This window comes from Aotus nancymaae, unplaced genomic scaffold (assembly GCF_030222135.1).
Source record: "Aotus nancymaae isolate 86718 unplaced genomic scaffold, 86718_ANA_hifiasm-v0.15.2.pri h1tg000049l, whole genome shotgun sequence".
Lineage (NCBI taxonomy): Eukaryota > Metazoa > Chordata > Mammalia > Primates > Aotidae > Aotus > Aotus nancymaae.
This window is the reverse complement of record NW_026988463.1, coordinates 6,722,895-6,744,159: the sequence shown is the minus strand read 5'-3', so window position 1 is coordinate 6,744,159 and position 21,265 is coordinate 6,722,895. Positions and strand designations below refer to the sequence as shown.

Below are 21,265 nucleotides of genomic sequence, written 5' to 3'. Positions count from 1 at the left end.
GAGGTCAGGAGTTTGAGACCAGTCTGGCCAACATGGTGAAATGCTGCCTCTACTAAAAATACAAAGATTAGCCAGACTTGGTGGCATGTGCCTGTATTCCCAGCTGCTTGGGAGGCTGAAGCAGGAGAATCACTTGAACCAGGGAGGTGGAGGTTGCAGTGAGCCATGATTGTGCCACTGTACTCCAGCCTGGGCAACAGAGCAAGACTTCATCTCAAAAAAAAAAGAATTGATAGTAACATAAAACACCACTGATTCTACTCCATTTCAACTTTCTTTTCAGTAGAACACAATCATGTTCCCTGTTTCATAACAGAAACTTTAAATTCAAGAAAGAAGTGACCTATTCTTGTGACACTATGACCAGCTCATCATTGTCTGAAGAGATATAAGTTCAACACCCATTTTCCTAGCATAATATAATCAGTAGAATATAATTATGTTCCCTATTTCATAACAGAAACCTTAAATAAAAGAAAGAGGTGACCTATTCTTGTGACAATATGACCAGCTCATCATTGTCTGAAGAGATTTAAGTTCAATATCCATTTTTCTAGCCCAAAAAGCAAAGGGTTTTCCTCCTTCTAAACTCTTTCCCCCTACTCCCTGAACACAGGTCACCTTCAGTCCATCAATTTTATTAGGACAAGGTTTCTTATCAAATTAGGGTAAACACATTACACAGAATAAAAACATCTTCTAAAAAATTTCTAAGAGATGATGGTCCCTGTTAACCCCAGGCTGCAAGTTATAAAGGACCCGTAGTCAGACTCCTTGGCAATTAACATAAGTATTTAGTGTAAAATGTATTTTCTTTTCAATTAAAACTTACTAAATTGGTGGTACATCTTGCTGCTGACCCAATCTGTGCTTTTAAAGTCTTAGGCATAAAATATGTGCATTATAGAATCAAGAAAATGTAGGTGCTTGGTACAGTTTGGGATGTTTTAGAGAGCATGGTTATATTCTGCATTGAATGATATTTAAATTGCTCTAATATATTCTAGAGCTGGACTCTGACGTCAACTAATCAGTGCCAAGGCTCTGTCTAACATTTTGCTACAGACTGGGTTCAATTGTAATTTGTCAATTCTAGCACCCGTTGCTATGACAAATAGCTTCGGTCTGGTTAATCTTTTGAACATAATAGCATTCTGCTACTTTGATAAATCTATTATGTTGTGGTTTACATATGCTTGGAGGAAAATTTTTACTGGGACATTTTACACTAAATTATCTCTAGTTTACACCAGCAAAGCAAGCGGAGGACTGATTCTGATGGTAGCTTCCCAATATCTCAACAACGCCAAGTTATCTTGCATCTCAAATCTCACAGCAAGACAGTAAGAGGATAATACCTGAAGTCCAACCACACAGTTTCAAAATCATGAATCCACATTTACTTACTTGGATCATTTACTTAACTTTCTATGTCCTGATTCTTCTTACTGGTTTAAAGAAGACAGTAGTCTGAACCAACTTCTTAAAGGTGTGATAGTTCAGTGTAATTAAGGACAGTGTCTGGAGCATTAAAAACAACCAGTAAGTCCTGGATGTTGCTGTAACTGTTTATAATCATTCTGTTACTGATATATAATAATTGTACATGTTTACAGGGTACATGTGATATTCTTATACATGCACACAATGTATTATGATCAGGGTAACTGGGGGTATCTTATCACCTCAAACATTTTGTCATGTCTATGTGTTAGAAACATTTCAAATCTTCTCTTCTAGCTAATTTTAAATGTATAATAAATTGTTAACCATTGTCACCATTCTATGCTGTGGAACACTAAAACTCACTCCTATCTAATGGTGTGTTCGTATTTATTAATCAGCCTCCCCTCACCTTACCTTCTCCACCCTTCTCAGCCTCTGGTAATCACCATTCTACTCTCTATCCTGCAGAGATCAACTTTTTTAGCTCCCACATATGAGTGAGAACATGTGGTATTCGTCTTTCTGTGCTTGGCTTACTTCAGTCAACATAATGGTCTCCTTCCAGCTCCATCCATGTAGTGGTAATGGACAGCATTTCATCCTTTTTATGGCTGAATAGTATTCCATTGAGCATACATACCACATTTTAATCTAATCATCTCTTAATGGATACTGAGGCTGATTTTATGTCTTTGCTATTGTAAAGAGTGCTGCAGTACACAGGGGTATGCAGGTCCTTTGAGATAGTGATTTTCTTTCCTTTGGGTAAATATCCATATCAGGATTTTGCTGGATTTTATGGTAGCTCCATGTTTAGTTTCTTGAGAAATCTCTATATTGTTTTCTGAATTAACTGTGCCAATTTTCATTCCAATCAACATGCATGAAAGTTCGCTTTTCTCCACATCCTTGCCAGAATTTATTTTTTTTCTTTTTGATAATAGCCATTCTAACTGGGATGAGATGATAGTGCATTGAGGTTCTGATCTGCATTTATCTGATAATTAGTGGTGTTAAGCATTTTTTTATACCTGCTGGCCATTTGTTTGTTTGTTTTATGACAGAATTTTGCTCTTGTCACCCAGGCTGGAGTGCAATGGCACGATCTCAGCTCACTGTAACCTCCGCCTCCTGGTTCAAGCGATTCCCCCGCCTCAGCCTCCCAAGCAGCTGGGATTACAGGCACCGACCACAACAACTGGCTAAAATTTTTTTTGTATTTTTAGTGGAGACAGAGTTTCACTATGTTGGCTAGGCTGGTCTCAAACTCCTGACCTCAGGAGATCCACCCGCTTTGACCTCCCAGTGTTGGGATTATGGCGTGAGCCACTGTGCCTGGCCTGTAAGTCTTCTTTTGAGAAATGTTCATTTAGATCCTTTTCCCATTATTTTAATGGGATTATTATTATTATTATTATTATTGCTATGGAGTTGACTGTGTTCCCTGTCTTCTATTCTGGATATGACTTGACTGAATAGCTTACAGATATTTCCTCCCATTCTACAGATCCTCTCCTCCCTTCATTCATTGTTTCCTTTGCTGTGCCAAAGTTTTTTAGTCTAATATAGCCTATTTGTATATTTTTGTTTCTGTTACCTGTGCCTTTGAAGTCTTAGCCATAAAATCTTTTCCCAGGCCAGTGTCTTAATGCATTTTACCTATGTTTACGTCTGGTCGTTTTAAAGTATCGGGTTGCAATCTTTAATGCATTCATTTTGAGTTGATTTTTGTATATGGTGAGAGAGAGGGTCTTGTTTCATTCTTCGGCATATGGATATCCATTTTTCCCAGCACTATTTATTAAAGCATGAGTCCTTTCCCCAATGTATATAATGATTACATAAAATCAATTATATGTAAATGGTAGTAAAGTATATATTTTTTAAATGGTTGAAATGTTGAGATTTTTTAAGTTTTCTACAATGAATGACCAAATGAAACTTGCAAAAAGGGTTTTGCTGCCAACAGAGGTGGTCATTCCCCAGGAGGTACCTCAATGAGTACTGTCATCCAAACAGGGCTGATGTGATTGCAGAAGTGGGCACTTATTGACCTCAGCTAGCAATTTGAAACTGGCTGTAAATTGTCCCTTTCGGTCTTAACACACAGGATGTTTCTACATGGGAAAAGTGCATCGGCTGCAGTTTTCAGCAATACATTCTCAAAAAGTCAATTTCACCTTTTGGCAGCTCTGAGAGAATCCATATTACTTTACGTATAATCGCTCCGAATAGGGGCAACAGTTAAAAGGAGGGGAGGAAAAAAAAAAAGAAACCCAAAAGACAAGTAGTTGTTTTTGAATAACAGGGAAGTAATACTACAAGAAAAGAGTTCTCTAGTATTATATTTATAGCAAAGTGATTGAAAGTTGTTTTTATTAAAGTTCTAATTCCTTACAGTTAAAAGAGCCCCAGTACTCCATGATAAAAAATTGAAACAACAGAATACCCTGCTGACTAAGAGATAAATGAAACATCAAAACTGTAGTAAATATTTAAGGTGCTCTGACAGGTTATCTTGGCATTAAAACATTCCATTTCCTGCATCTCTCTCTCATTCTCTCTCTCTTTCTCCCACCTCCAAAACAATATCCCCATATATAAAAGTGTGCTCCTGAAAAATTCAACAATATACAATCAATGCAAAAAATTAGTGAAGACTAATTCGTAGAGGGAAATTTTATGTGTGAATCAGTGCTGAGGAGGGAGCAGTGCGAACCTGAAGAGTGCTTGAATTTTCCTCATGAAAAAGAAGAGCTGAAACCGTGGAAGAAGCACCAGCAAAGAGCTTCATTCACTGAATCTTCAACCACAGGGTTTGAAATATAATTCCCAAGATGGCTTTGCTTTTACAAATAAATTTGATTCCAATTTAGGTGAAATTTTTCAGGGAGATAATTATATCCAAGTATATTTATGCAACTTGGACTGTGGATATTAAGTTAGGGGAGAGTCAGCAATGCATTTCTGGAACTTGATCTGAATAAACCAGGTGAACATTCTCATCTGAACCCCAGAGCAAAGACCCCTTCAGAGCTGTGGCTGCCTGAGTGTTGAGTTCTGCAATCAATTTCTACTCAAAAGAAAGATGCTGTCATAATATGAAGTGAAATGCTATGTCTTTGCACTGTTCAAAATACTTAGGTAAAATCACGGGTGTCTTTATTTTTTTATTCTGAAGGGTGGTGTGTAAATTGTATAAACTACTCAACAGAGGTTGGGCACCGGAAGATAACCCAGTATAAAGCATCCAAGCAAACACTCAGCTCCAAGAGGAGCGGTTCTCTTCTCCTTCGGTAATTAAGCATTCAAACCAGTAAACAGCTTGGTTGGAATGATTTTATGACAAATGACCGAGAGCATTATCAACCATAAAACTCAGCTCCGCAAAAATCCCTCAAGCCCAGGAAACTCAATCAATGTAGAGCAGGCAACAGCCTCAGCTGTGGCAGCATTCTCTCACTCTGAGTCACATAAATCCAAGGAGGACAGGGTTGCTCTGCTAACTCTGACACAAGACACGAGTGAGGAGGAGGGCACTAGGCTTTGCCTGGGGAGACAGAAAAGGAAGGAAGACAGGAAGGATGTTTCTCTTTCTCCCTTTTGCTCTGTTGCTGGTTCTACTTACAGGAGGTGGTGAAGGGACAAAATTGTGTAGTTTCTATTAAGACAGGCATAACAAATATTCAAAGAGAAGAAGAAAACATGCAGAGAGACATTATATAGGAGACCAGGTGTGGTGGCTCATACCTGTAATCCCAGCACCTTGGGAGTCCAAAGCGGGTGGATCACGAGGTCAGGAGTTCAAGACAAGCCTGACAAACATGGTGAAACCCCATCTCTAATAAAAATACAAAAAAATTAGCTGGCTGTAGGGGTGAGCACCTGTAATCCTATCTACTCCAGAGGCTGAGGCAGGAGAATCACTTGAACCTGGGAGGCAGAGGTTGCAGTGAGCTGAGATTGAGTCACTACACTCCAGCCTGGGCAACAGAGTGAGACTCCACCTCAAAAAAAGAAAAAGAAAGACCTGGTACAGGGGAGATAAAAGGGGGACACTGGGTTATGGCAAGATGATCTTGCTGCAACTATGGTCCTTAAAGCATCCTAGAATAAAAGAATGGATATTAATGCAAGCACATAATTTTTATCTCAGTCTATGAGTTAGCCATGTGACTATTCACTTTTGCACCACATTTTTCCAATGTTGCAGTATGCAAATTTCCAAACAGCAAAGCTGAAACAATTTTGCAGCAAACATCCATGTATCTACCATGTATATTCTACTATGGGCATTTCACTATACTTGCTTTATCTAAGATATTTCCATCTGTCCATCCCTCTCTCTGTCCACCAACCCATCTTATTTTTGGTGCATTTCAAAGTAAATTTCAGACATGATTAAAATACTTCCTACAACTTTCGGCATGCACGTTTGCTGAAGTTTAATATTGTATTTTTTGTGCCATTACTTCCTAATACTACTATATGATCACAATGAAATTGTTGAAATCGATTTTGAAATTTGCACATTTGTATATTTTCCCTTCTCCATAGCAACCAAATAAATTACACATTCACACCTTATAAACACATTGTCAATAGGAAGATAAAAATTACCTGGGAGAATACAGAAACTGGAATATGTGAACAGAGAGGCTGACAGAGAACATAGAGCCCTGCTTCAAAAAAAATGAGAAAATAATGAGACTAGGAATAAAGTTTGATAGTTTCATTGCCACCATGAAAAAGTGGAAGTCAAAAAGCAGTAAGGTAAAGGGGGTAGGAAAGTCTGAAATCAAGATAGGTACTCATGTTGCATGAAAGTGATATGCAGAAAGGTGTGTGTGTTAGAGTTATCACTGATACTCCAGAGCAGGGGAATGGAAGAACATTATGGCAAGATGCCAGAGTAAGAAGCCTAAAAAAGTTTACAAAGTTCAGCGAAGAATATCACTTAACTCTTCAGGAATGTGCTAACTCGCTTTCAAAGATGAGCAGACGTGGAAAGCACACAGCTTCCACCAGACAGCAAGGTCCAGCGACAGAGAATGTCATCTTGCATCTCTAAATTCCAAAACTCTTTGAAACATGGAGCCATCAATTGCTTGTGGCCAATTTCTTGCTTCATTCTGTCTACGTTTAGAGAGAGCATAGCATATTAATTAGACTGAGATCAATCTATTTCATCCAATAATGTCAAAGTTATTGGAGGTTTGGAGTGCCTCCAAATTGCATTTCAATCTATCACTTCAATGTTATAAATGACAAATCAATATTTTTAATACTTTTCCATCTTAATGTTGCCTGATGGCACAAAGCCAGCACATCCTATAAGAAATATGCAGATTACTAAGGCTCTACTTTGAACATAATGGAATGCAAAACACTCGTTTTATGGTCATGCAGGCAGTGGGTCACCGGAGTAGATGGACGCCCAGCAGGAGTCAGAGAAATGAACACCTTTCTGAAGTTGAAAACAGTGGTAACTTGTTACTGAGTCACCTATTCCAACTGGGATCCTATTAAAGTACTCGATTTGAGGGCAAGGACATAAAATCTCAATTAAAAATATTGTTTGTTAAAGCCTGGACTCATGCTGGCACCCGTGGAAAATTCATATAAACCAGCAACACATCTCCATCTAAAATTCAATTATGTAAGTCCAAGATTGTAGCTGGTCAGAGACAGTTTTGTTATAAAAATAATAACAAGTGGGTTACGATAATCACCCATTCTTCATAAGACCACAGGGGCAGTAAACGATGCCAGTTCAGTGCCCGGAACTGCCGTTTCTGTCTTTATCCGCCTACGCATTGTAAGGAGCAAGCTGATGAGAACCAATGGACTCAAGAAATAAAGCAATATTATTGGCTTTCTCTGACATTTCATGCAGTCTAAGACACGTAAAGTCCAAAACTCCCAAATTGGATATGTGGAGGAAGTACTGTATGTTCTTTGTAGTTTTCTTTTTTCTTCTTTTTTTTTGACATTTGTCCCACTCTGTCACTCAGGCTGGAATACAATGGCGTGATCTTGGCTCACTGCAACTTCCGCCTCTCGGGTTTTAGAAATTCTCCTACCTCAGTCTCCTGAGTAGCTGGGACTACAAGCACACGCTGCTATGCCTGGCTACTTTTTTGTATTTTAATAGAGACAGGGTTTCACTGTGTTGCCCAGGCTGGTCTCAAACTTCTGAGCTCAGGCAATCCACTCACCTCAGCCTCCCAAAGTGCTGGCATTACAAGCGTGAGCCACCACGCGTGGACTACCTTTGCAGTTCTTTATCCACTGAGTGACCCCAAAATCATTTCACCTACAAGTGAGGCAAAGAATTGTTGCAGATGGATTTAGACATAGGAAATTAGGATGTTCAGTCATTGGGGTGCACATGCCCCAATTATAGGGTCCACCCTCCTTTAGGGAACTTCCTAGCTACTTCCTCTTTGTCTCCTGTATCTTCTAAGTGCATTTTCAGTTCATTCATTTTTCTGGTAGAGGCCACTGTGATTTCTCTCCTGCACTGCTGCCAACTTCTTCCTTAGCCACCTACTCCCCATCCATTCTAGAGTCAATAAAAGTGACCTCCTAATAATAAACATCAGAGCGCAATACCCTGGTCCTTAAAACTCCTAGTTGCTTCCCATTGTAGTTCAAATAAAATGTAAACTAACATTCAAAGGCCTCATAGGACCTGACCTCTGTCTTTCTATTCAAGCTCAGGTCCTAACCCTCCACTGACTTCTTTACTAAGCTTGGCCTCCCTGGTCTCCTTTTCATTCTTTCCCATTTCAAGGCCTTTGAACATGCTGTTTCTATTCGTTTCTTATGATCCTTCCTCTATTTTTTTTTTTGAGGTGGAGTCTCACTCTGTTGCCCAGGCTAGAATGCAGAGGCGCTATCTCAGTTCACTGCAACCTCTGCCTTCCAGGTTCAAAGGATTCTCCTGCCTCAGCCTCCCAAGTAGCTGGGATTATAGGCACGCACCACCACGCCTGGCTAATTTTTTGTATCTGTAGTAGAGACAGGATTTTGCCATGTTGGGAAGGCTCGTCTCGAACTCCTGACCTCATGATCCACCTGCCTTGGCCTCCCAAAGTGCTGGGATTACAGGCATGAGCCACTGTGCCCAGCCATGATCCTTCCTCTTTTTGACCAGTTGGCACGTTCATATCACTCAGACTTTTGCTTAAATGGGTTCTTCTCCAAGTACCCTTCCCTGGCTCACTGATCTGAAGCAAACACTACTGTATCTTCTACTATCATTCACTATTTCAGCTTCCTGGTTTCTTCATCACACACATCCCCTTTGGTATTTATTGTTATTATTATTTATGTTTTTCTCACTTCCACCACTGAAATAATAATTAGCCCATGAAGGCGAGGGTCTGTCTCATACACTGCCTTATCCCCTTAACAATAGCAGTAAAAGATGACTGAATGAATGAATGAATGAATGAATGAGCACCCCTGTCCTAACATCACTGCAGGTGTTTTTAACTTGGGTCTAAATATTTCTTTTTAAGTGTCTCTTATGGTGATGGACAAGGAATATCTTTAAACACCATACTCCAGTCACCAGTTTATTTTAACATTCTTCTATCTCTGATAAACTGCTGGTAACAGCATGTCAAGAAACGTATGTCAAGAAATATTAAATTTGAATTTAAAAAAGGGTGTTTTGGTAGTCTGAAAACATAATTTACTCCCGAGCCACCCTGGTTTCACTCCCTGCTGCTATTTTAAGCCCAGTTGCAATTAAGTGCCTAAATACCATAATAACACATCCATCACCAACCTCCTCTCTCTGACCCATTATTAAAACTAAGAAATGCTGTGAGGCTATGAGAATGATCCAATACAAATGACTTAACAGCTACTGATAAATTTACCTTTAACAAATGCCCTCCGGTAGAGCCCACGATTCAATAGGTTTGGCTATTTCTTTTTCCTTCTCCTGCATCCCATTTTGCTCTCTCCAGCACACCACTCAATGCAAATACAACAGCTGCAATTCTGACACTAACAGAAAGATCATAACCCTATACACCTCGACTGAAATCTTAATGTTAGCCCCTGGTTGATAGCTACATCAATTTCAAAGATGTGCTTCCAACCCAAGTCCGTTAAGAGAGAAAAATTCATAAAACTCTGAGAGCACCATCTTTTCATTTGTGTGTCTACTAACTCTGAACACCCTGATACAGTCAGCTTGGCCCTTATTATATTCTGAGGATGTGGAGATGGAGAAGTCTTTCAGAAATGTGTTTCCTGCTGACTATTATTCCAAGGGAGACAGAAAGCAAGAGGAAATAAAAACATTTTACATCACATTCTTCGGTGATTTTAATCATGAGGCTACTCTGTTGACACTGAGAAAGTTTCCAAGTCGCTATTATTCTTAAGCAAATGTGCACTGCAATTCTTTGGGCTTCTTATTCACTGAAGTCACTAAGATTTGTTACTCCTGATGTACTGATTAGGAGAGAGACTCCAGGAGATGAAGAATGTGTATGTGGTCAATAAACGATGCAATGAATGAAAAGAGGAGCTTCGAAATCATCATGGCTGCCTGCTGGGTATGTACTCAAACGCAGGTTAGTTCTAATCCCCTGAACCTCAGTATCCTTATCTGTAAATCGGGGAAAATATAAGCCCTACCTTCCAGGACCACTATGAGTATAAAGTGCCTGAGTGACCATAACAGTAAGAACCAGGATCTACCGCATGCCTCCTTGAGGGAAGGATGGTATCACTCATGTACTGAGCACTTACTTTGAATGAGGCACTGTGCATAGGACAGAATGTGTCCTATGCACATCTGTTCTCTCATTTAATTGGGTTGATGCCATTTCTGACTTTCTGTACCAATGAGGAACCCAGGCTCAGATGAGACAGAAAACTTGCCAACACACAATCTTGCCTGGAATGCATAGCAGAGCAGGATCCAGACCCAGATCTGTCTGAGACCACAACTTTTTCTCTCGAATGTCTCTGGCCTTCCTAGTAGTTGCTCAGTGAATGTTGGTTTCCAGTACTTTTCACTCAGCTGTCGACAGGAATATCAGTCATTTTATGAACACCTATACTGGCTCCTCCTGTCATTTAATCCCATGATTTTTAATTCTTCCCTTTCAAAAACATGTTTATTTTATAAATTATTAGAGTGCTTTATAGCAAAACCCAGAAAGCCGGCTAGACAAATTCTAAAAGAACTGTAACACTAATTTTCTGGGGTCTATGTTCTTCCTTGGACAAAGGCCTTGTCAGTCTTGCTCATTGCTGAAATTCTAGCATCTAGAAGGTATTCAATAAAATCTTATTGAATGAAAGGTAAAAAGATAAGTAATCATAACTTTTGAGAATTCATCATACACCTAAGTCAAGTTCAAATTCCATATACTCCAGATAACTTCTATTCATACATACATAGCAAGTTCAAATTCTATATACTCCAAATAATTTGATGTTTTGTTTGTTTGAGAGAGGGTCTTGCTTTGTCACTCAGACTGGAGTGCAGTGGTGTAATTAACTACAGCCTCAAACTTCTGGGTTCAAGTGATTCTCCCACTTCAGCCTCCCAAGTAGCTGGAACTACAAATGTGTGCCATCATGGCAAGCTAATTTTTTATTTTATTTTTTGGAGAGACAAGGTCTTCTTTTGTTACTCAGGCTGGTCTCGAACTCCTGGGCTTAAGCAATCTTCCTACACTGGCCTCCCAAAGTGCTGGGATTATAGGTGTGAGCCACAGTGCTCAGCCCAAATAATTTGTGCTTCATACATACCTACGTATATAGTTATACATGTGTGTGTATGTATGTGTGTGTGTGTGAGTGTAGAGAGAAGGAGAGAGAAAAGAAGGCTGGGTCTATATATCACTGGTATTTATGCACAGCATGGTACTGAACCCATAATGGCACCCAATTAAATATGCATTTATTGCCTAATTCAGATGCTAGTAAGTCATGCCATAAATAATATTGGGAAAAAATGATACTACCAGATAATAATTCCATATTCAAGTTAACACAAAAAAGTATCAGTAAAATGGTACAACAAATAGCTGTGTTACTACTGGTGAAAAACCCATCAAGTCACACAACCTAAGTCTCGTATAACACATGTATTGTAAAAGATAAAAAATTTAGAAAACACAGCCCAATCCTCATGATGCTGAAGCTGATAGCGTATTGTGCTTTCCCCGATTTTACAATTTTGAAGCCATAAGGTATGGATTGCCTATGAAAGTTTTATGTCAGAAAAATGACTCTGGATGGTGGCTAGGGACTGAGAGCAAGTCAAGATTCAGACATCTACGAGCGGGTAAATTCACAACTCCCAGGAATCTCTTTGCATGAGTTGCTATCCATGAAGTAGATGGTACCCAGAAGACGTACTTTTGCTTGTGCAAAAAAGACAGCAATCAGAAGGGCATAGTAGGGGTAGTGTGGGACACCAACATTTTTTTTTTTAAACAAGAGACAATATCTGAGATGTTTGAAGAGAGAGCCACAGAAGGAACTAAAAAATACCACTTTTAATAGAGATTCTGCGAATACTGCCCCAACAGGCTTCTTACGTATCCCAGGAGACAATGTGTAAACCACTAAGATAATTTAACAGTCTCCCCATTTGGCATAGTATAGGGACCTGCTCTGGAACCGTGAGGCATTCTGCAGAGGTCTGGCAGGACTTTGGTAGGCTAACACTTCAGCAATCTATGGCAAGAGATAAGATTTCAGTTTGGGCCCAAGTAGACACCTGCTGGTGTCTCACTACCAAAATACTAGGAAGACTGCTAGGAGATGGGAGTTTCTATGAACTGGACATCAAGATTTAAGTTGCTATGCTTAATAAAATCTTGCATTCCTATAGCAGACTTGGGATCACTAGGAATATTTGGATTATAAATATATATATATTGACCATATTTATCAATATTTCACTTTTCTACCCTGTGTAAACTTTCAATTAATTGATAATAGTTAAGGATTAATAAGACAACACCACTTTTTTCTGACATCTGTGTCTCATTCTGTCACCCAGGCTAGAGTGTAGTGGCACAATCACAGCTCACTGCTACCTCAACTTCCCAGGTTCAGGTGATCCTCCCACCTCAGAGTCCCAAGTACCTGGGGACTACAGACATGTGTCACCATGCCCAGCAAAACTTTTGTATTTTTTGTAGAGATGAGGCTTTGCCATGTTGTGTAGGCAGGTCTTGAGCTCCTGAGCTCAAGTGATCTACCCATCTTTTCTTCCCATAGTGCTGAGATTACAGGTGTGAGCCAACATGCCCAGCACACCACTTTCTTGATTATTGTAGCTTCCCATGAGGTCTGGAAATCACACAGTATTCATCTTCTCAAATTTTTCTTCTTTTCAAAGATATTTTGGCCACTCTAGTTCATTTATATTTCCATATGAATTTTAGGGTAAGTTTGACAGTTTTCATAAAAAAAGGACTGCTGGAGTTTGTCATTATGTTGAATCTAAAGATCAATTGGGGCAGACTAAGATAAGTTTCTCAACCTACACACATGAAATTGGCATATATGCTCACATATTTAAGTCTCCTTTAACTCCCCTCAGCTCTTTTGTAGTTTTAAGAGTATAGGACTAGCATATCTTCCATCAGATTTGTTCCTCTAAGTATTTCACTTTTTAAAATGCCACTGCAAATGATATTTTTAAGATTCAATTTCCAATTTGTGTAACTAATATATAAACATCTAATTAAATTGTGTATGCTGATACTGCATCCTGCAACCTGATAAATTCATTTCTAACTTCCAGTATCTTTCTTTTGTAGAAAACATAAAATTTTACACTGCCTATGAATAAAGAAAATTTTACCTCTTTCTTTTCTAAATAGATGCCTTTTACCTCCTTTTCTTGCTTATTACCATGGGCTGAAAACAATGTAAAATGGAAGTGATGAAAGCATAAAACCTTGCTTTGTTCCGATCTTGGGGATAATAGCAGTTATTTCTTCATTAAGCATGATATTAGCGATACATTTTCCATAAATGCCTTTATCATATTGACCAATTTCTCTTCTATTCTTGCTGAGCATTTTAAAAACAAAGAAGCCATGTTGAATTTTGTCAAATGCCTTTTTTGCACCTATTAAAATAGTTGTGTTCTGAACGACATTTTTGTCAATATGGTATATTTTATAAACTGATTTTCAAATGTTAAGGCATCTTTGCAATCCTGGAATAAAATCAGCTTATTCCTGACAATGTATCTTTTTCATTTATCAACGGATTTGAGTTGCGTGTTCAGAATTTTCACATAGGTATTCATGAGGAAGACTAGTCTGTAGTTTTGAGTTTATTTTCTTGTGAATTGTTTTCCTGGTTTTGGTATTACAGTAATGCTTGCCTCATAGAATGAACTGGGAAATATAACTTCCTTTTCCATTTTCTGTAGAAAGGTTTTGTAAAGTTCATTAGCAAAGCCATCTGGTCTGGAATTTTCTTTGTGGAAAGATTTTAAATTCCAGATTTAATTTATTTGACATATATCAGGAAATTCAGATGATCTATTTCTTCCTGAGTGAGCTTTCTTAGATCTCTATCAAGGAATTAACCCATTTTACCCTTAAATCTTAATATCATGAAATAAGATTATTCATAATATCACCTTATTATTCTTTTAATATCTATACAATCTGTAGTGATGTCTCCTATTTCTATACTGATGTTGGAAATTTGCATCACCTCCTTTACTAAGTTTGGCTAAATATGTATTGATTTTATTAATTTTCTCAAAGAACCAGCTTTTGGTTTCAAAGATTTCCTCCATTTTTCGGCCTGCTACTTATTTTACTGATTTCAACTTTGATCTTTATTATTTCCTATCTTCTACTTCACTTGACTTTAATTCAACTTCTTTTTCTATTCTATAAAGTAAGTGATTTAAGACCATTTTTTCTATCCTAATACGGGCATTCAATGCTATGAATTTTTTTTCAAGCACTGTTTAGTGGCACTACACAAAATCTGATATGTCACATGTAAATTTTTGTTCAGGTCACTGTTTATTTTGATTTCCCCTTACATTTTCTCTTTGATCCATAGGGTATTTACTAAAGTATGACTTCTTTTCTAAGTGTTTGAAAATTTTTATTTTATATTTCTGTCATTGTTTTCTAGTTTGACACCATTGTGGTTGGAGAAATAATTTCAATTCTCCTAAAATTCTTGATTTAAAAAAAATCCAGTCCAGAATACCTCTTTTCTTACTAATGTTTCCTTATGTACTTGAAAATAATATGCATCTTGGTATTTTAGGATAAAGAGTTCTATAGTCACTAATTAAGACAAGTTGGTTGATAGTGCTATTCAAATATTCTATATATTTACTACTTTTCTAGCTATTTATTCTGTCAATTATTGAGAGACTAGCACTGAAATCTTTGGCTATTTCTCCTTGCAATCCCATCTGTTTTTGTTTCATGTATTTAAAAGTTGAGGTGCATAAATATTTAGTGTCCTCTTGATTAAGTGACCTTTTCCATTATGAAATTACCTTCTTTATCCCTGATGTATTTTTTCTAGAATCTATTTGTGTGATATTAATATAGTTACTTCAGAATTCTTTAGATTAGTGTTAGCATTCTGTGTCTTTATCTTTTTTAAAGGAAAAAAATTGCACTTTATTTAAACATTCAAACACACCACTTGCTTTATATGTTGAAAAGAGAATACTGACAAAATGAAAATTCAAATGAAAAACTGGGAAATCATTTGCTGCATGTATCATAGACAAATTGTTAATATCCTTAATTACTATATAAGGAAATGTGTTATAAATAATCAAAAACAAATGAACTTGAATTTTTAAATACTGAAAAGACATGGAAAAAAATAACAATGAACATTTATTTATTTATTTTCTCTCTCTCTCTCTCTTTTTTTTTTTTTGACAGGGTCTTGCTTTGTCCTCAGTGCAGTGGAGTGGATGCTGGAGTGCAGTGGTGTGATCACAGCTGACTGCAGCCTCAGCCTCCCAGGCTCAAGTGATCCTCCCACCTCAGCCTCCCAAGTAGCTGGGACTACAGACATGCACCAGCATGCTCAGTTAAATTTTTAAATTTTTTGTAGTGATGGGGCCTTGCCATGTTGCCCAGATTGGTTCCAACTCCTGGCCTCAAAGGATCCTCCTACCTTGGCCTCCCAAACTGCTGGGATTACAGGTGTGTACCACCATTCATCCCTACTGTTAACATATTTGTGTCTTTATATTTCAAGTGTGTTTGTTATAACACAGCTTATAATTTGATCTTATTTTCATTAACTCTGACAATCTCTGCCTTTGATCTCAGTATATGTAAAACATTCATATTTAATATGATTACTGATAGAATTAGGCTTAAATCTATAATCTATATTTTTATTTGTCCCAACATTCCCTTTTCCTCTTTTTCTGTCTTCTTTCAGAGTAATTGAAAATTTTTATTATTCTATCTCCTTTGCTGGCTTATTAGCTATAATTCTGCATTTCACCTTTTTGATGGAAAGTTTAGGGTTTCTAGAATACACTATAAAAGAAATATCTGTATAAACTTTTATTTTGAAAATATTATAGATTCACAGACAGTTGTAAAGGTACTACAGAGAGGTTCTGTTTCCCTATCCTGCTGGTGACATTGCTAACCCATTTGTTACATCTTATGAAACTACAGCATAATACCATATTGTGCTATATGATATGGACTTTGATACAGTGTGTTTGTATAATTTTATGCCCTTTTCACATGTATAGATTTCTGTAACCACCACCACAACCCAGATACGGAACTAATTCACCACAGATTTTTCCCTTCATGGTGTCCTTTATAGCTCTACTCATCTTTTCTCCCACCATACTGGCAACGATGACCATATCTTTATACTTTTGTCATGGTGAAAGTGTTATGTAAATGAAATCGTATCATCTATGACCTTTTGAGATTGTTTTATTTTTCATTACACATTATGTCCTTGAGATTCATCCAAGGTCTTGTGTGTATCAATAGTTCATTCAGTTTTTATTGCTGAATAGTAGTTCACAGTATGGGTATCTCACAGTTTCTTTAACCATTCACCTATGTAGATATTTTGGTTGTCTCTAGTTTTTGACTCATAAACAAAACTGCTGAGAATAATTGTGTATAGGTTTCTGGGGGTTTTGTGTGTGTGTGCGTGTGTTTGGACATTAGCTTTCATTTCTCTGGGATAAATGCCCAGAAATGTGACTGTTGACTTACTGGTAAATATCTATTTATTTTCTTTAAGAAACTGCAAAACTATTTGCCAGAAGAGTTGTGTCATTTTACATTCCCATCATCAGTGGATGACAGATATACTTTCTATGCATCCTTGTAAGCATTTGGTATTGTCTCTATCTTAAATTTTATCTAACAGGTGTGTAATGATATCTTATTATATTCTTAATCTGTGTTTCCCCAATAGCTAGTAAGGCTGAACATCTTTCCATGTTAACTGCCTCCATATATCCTCTTTGGTAAAATGTCTCTTCAAGTCACTTTTAAAAATATTTTCCAAATGGATTGGTTTTCACTTTTTAACATTTTTAAATTGATAATACTTATATATATTATCATGTACAAAATGATGTTTTGAAAAATGTATACATTGTAGAATGGCTAACTCAATTTAATTAACATATATGCAGAACCACACACACTTAAAATTTTTGTGATAAATAAACATTTAAAATTTTCTCTCGGTGATTTTCAACAATATAATACAGAATTATTAACTATAGTCTCCACATTATACAACTGATCTATTGAACTTATTCCTCCTATCTGACTAAAAAACTTTGTATCCTATGACAAACATTTCTCTAACCCTTCACCCTTCTAGTTTCTGGTAACCACCATTTTACTTCTTTATATATTTGTAGATATTAGTTCTTTAATTAGATACAAAATTTGCAAATATTTTCTTCTACTTTATAGCTTTTCTTTCCAACATCTTAATAGGATTGTTCACAGACCACGTTATTTATTTATTTATGAAACTGTGTCTCAGTCTTTCGTCCAGGCTGGAGTGCAGTGGCAGGATCTCGGCTCACTGCAACCTTTACCTCCCTGGTTCAAGCAATTCTCCTGCCGCAGCCTCCCAAGTAGCTGGGATTACAGGTGCCCACCACCATGCCTGGCTGATTTTCGTATTTTTAGTAAAGATGGAGTTTCGCCATATTGGCCAGGTTGGTCTCAAACTCCTGACCTCAGGTGATCCACCTGCCTTGGCCTCCCAAAGTGCTGGGATTACAGGAGGGAGCCACCACTCCCAGCCAAATTTTGAAGTCCAATTTACTATTATTATTTTTTCTTTTATAGACTCTTGGTGGCATGTCACCAAGTTCTAGGTTTGAAAGATTATTCTCCTATAAGAATTTCTTGTATCATGTATTTAAAAGTTGAGGTGCAAAAATATTTAGTGCATCATACACTCATTTTAGGAAAGTTTTATATTTTTATGTTTTCAACTTAATCTATGATCCATTCTGAGTTAATTTTTATGAGATGTAAAGTTTAGGTCAAGATTTAATTATTATTATTATTATTACTTTGCCTATGGATAGCCAATCATTCCAGCATCACACTTGTAAAGAGTGTCCTTCCTTCATTAAATTGCTTTTGCATTATTGGCAAAAATCAGTTGGTCATAGTTGTCTGGGGCTATTTTTATGTCTTCTCTTCCCTTCCATAAATTTAGGTGTCTACATCTCAGCACATACCATATAGTGATGATGACTGGAGTTACACAATGTCTTGAAATTAGGTTGACTGATTTGTTTCACTTGATTCTTATTTTTCAAAACTGTGTTAAGGATTCTAGTTTCTTTGCTTTTCTATTCAAATTTTGGGATAATCTTGTCTAGTTTATTTTTAAAAGCTCTGCTGATATTTTGAAACGATTGCATTAAATCTGTGTATCAATGTGAGTAAAAATGGCACCTTTACCAAATCCATGAATACACTATGCTTTCCATCTGTTTACATCTCAGTCTTCTTTAATCAGCATTTGATAATTTTCAGCATACAAATCCTGTTAGATACACACCTAAATATTTTTTGAATATTCTGATATATTACATTCTTATCATCAATGTATGAGAGATACACTTTCTATGTATCCTCGCAAGCATCGGGTATTTTCTCTATCTTAAATTTTATGTGTTCTAACATGTATGCAACGATGTCTCATTATATTTTTAATCTGAATTTCCCTAATAGCTAGTAACGCTGAACATCTTTCCTAGTTTCCATGTCCTGAAACTAGGTAGACTGATTTTTGCGAGTGATTAAAATGGTATTGCATTTTAAAGTTGTTTTTACGTATTTGCTGCGAGAAATTTAGAAGTTGTTTTTTGCAATATGATTTCATATCCTGTGACTTTGGTGAGCTAACTTGTTAGTCCACAAAATGTGTGTGGGTTTTACATTTTTGGTGTTTTCTATATAATCATGCAATCCACAAGTAAGGATAGCGTTATTTCTTTACTTTTAATCCATATGCCTTTTATTTTTATTTCTTGTCTTGTTGCACTGTTAGAAATTCCTTACGACGTTGAACAGCAGTGGTGCCTTCTTGCCGTATTTAAGGGGAAATCATTCATCTGTACCATTACGCACAATATTAGCTGTAGGTTTTTGCACATGTCCTTTATCAAGTTAAGAAAACTGCCATCTGCTCTTATTTTTTTCTGAGAGTTCTGGTTGTGTATCAATTTTGTCAATTTTTTTTCCTGCATCAGGTAAGATGAGCCTGTGATTTTTCTTCTTTAACCTATCAGTATAGCGAATAACATCAATTGATTTCCAAATACTGAATTAGTACTGCATTACTGGACTATTCCTCATTATGCCGGGGTGCATAAGTCTTTTTATACATTGCTAGATTCTATTTAAAAATATTTATTTTTTATTTTTATCTTGAGTATTTCATTTCTTTGTCCCAGAAAATATTTTAAATATTGTTATTTCGGTGTTTATGAGGGATACTGATTTGCAGTTTTCTTGTTTCTTTTAGTACTTTCTTTGGCTTTGTGATCAGAGTATAATGGCTTCATAAAATAAACTGGAATATGCACCACCACCTTCTATTTTCTAAAAAAATATTTTGTAGAATTGGTGTTAAATGTTTTAAAAATATAGGTAGAATTCTCCAGTGAAAACATTTAGACCTGGACATTCCCTTTGGGGGAGTTTTTAAATTATTAATTCAATTTTCTTAATAGTTATAGGGCTATTCAAATGCATATTGGGTGAATTGTAGTTTGTGCTTTTCAAGGGAATTGGTTTAAGTTGTCAAATGTGTAAGTGCAGAGTTGGTCGAAGTAGTCTCTTATCATTCTTTTAATGTTTGCAGGGTGTATAGCAATAGTCTCTGCTTCTTTCCCGATACTGGCAATAATTGCCTTCTCTTTTTTTTTCCTATCATCCTTACTAGAAGGATGCCATTTCCCTCTACATTTTTAAAGAACTAGCATTTCTCTATCGTTCTTCTGTTTTTGATTTCATTGACTTTTGCTGCAATCTCTATTATTTCCTGTCTGCTGCTTGCTTTGGGATTTTTTAACTCTTCTTTCCCTAGTTTTGTTTGAAGTGGGAGCTTATAATATAGATTTTAGAACAGTCATTTTTAAATTGAAATCATTTAGGGCTATACATTTCCCTCTAAGGGCTGCTTTAGCTGTGTCACACAAATTTTGATACACTGTATGTTTAAGTTCTATGTTATTTTAAAAATTTATTATGAGACTTCGTTTTCAGCTCACGGATTACCAAGAAGTTTACTGTTTAGCTTCCAAGTGTTTGGGATCTTTTCCTGTTCTCTTTATGTTATTAATTTCTAGTTTGATTCTACTGTTATCAGAAAGCACACTCCAAGATTTCAAAGCCTTTACATTTGCTGAAGTTTGTTTTATGGCCTAGGACATGATCTCTCAAGGTGTATGTTTTATGGGCTCCTTAAAAGAATTTGTATTCTGCTGTTTTGGGGTAAAATGTTCCATAACTGTTGATTACATCCTGTTGGTTGACGGGGTTGACTTCTTCTCTATCCTTTCTTAAATCCTATATAGTTGCTCTGTAAATTGTTTACAGATGGATGTTCAGGTTTACAACTGTAATTGTGGGTTCGTATATTTGTTTTTATCCCCCCATTCTACATGCTTTTGCTTCACAGACTTTACAGCTCTTTTATTTGATACATAAACAGTTAGAATTCCTGTCAATACTCTCCTGCATTCTCCCTGTCCTCTCTGGTGCTCTGTCCTCAGAATGACAGGTGCCTTGGTCCTAAAACACTCAGTTCCACTTCTTCAATATAGAGAGTATTCCAGGCTTCGCCTGAGTTCCCCTTCTCTCTTCACAGAAACTCTTAAGGCAGTAACCTGGGGTAATCGAAGTACTCACCTTCTTTGCTCCTGTCAAGGATCACTGTCAATCACTGATGTACAGTGTTATGCAAACCATTTGTTTCATGTGTTTTGATCATCATACAGTCATTTAAGATGAGAAGTTAAATCTGGTCCACCATCTTGACTAGAAGTAGATGTCTGACTTTTTTTTTTTTTAAAGAATTACTGAATAAAAAAGACAAGTCCTTTGTGTTTTTTTTTTTCTGTTCTAGAGACACATTATTCTTCCTAGGGGCAATAGTTAGAATTTATTTAGCACTTTTCTCTGGGTCAAGTATTGTGCTAAGGAATGTTTACTCAATATTTTATTCAACTTTTAAATATAACTCAGGCTCCATAGCTTATCCCATCTCTAAAATATTATAGTACATT

General features: G+C 36.8%; 1 protein-coding gene and 1 non-coding gene across 2 annotated transcripts in view; both read right to left on the bottom strand.

Moving 5' to 3' along the window:
- The window catches only part of RBFOX1 (RNA binding fox-1 homolog 1), a 2,526,943-nt gene that overhangs the window by 956,945 nt on the left and 1,548,733 nt on the right, over nucleotides 1–21,265 (bottom strand).
- On the bottom strand, nucleotides 10,611–10,672 carry LOC135269134 (U7 small nuclear RNA). Its single transcript, XR_010337442.1, has one exon. It is a non-coding gene; the product is annotated as a U7 small nuclear RNA (small nuclear RNA).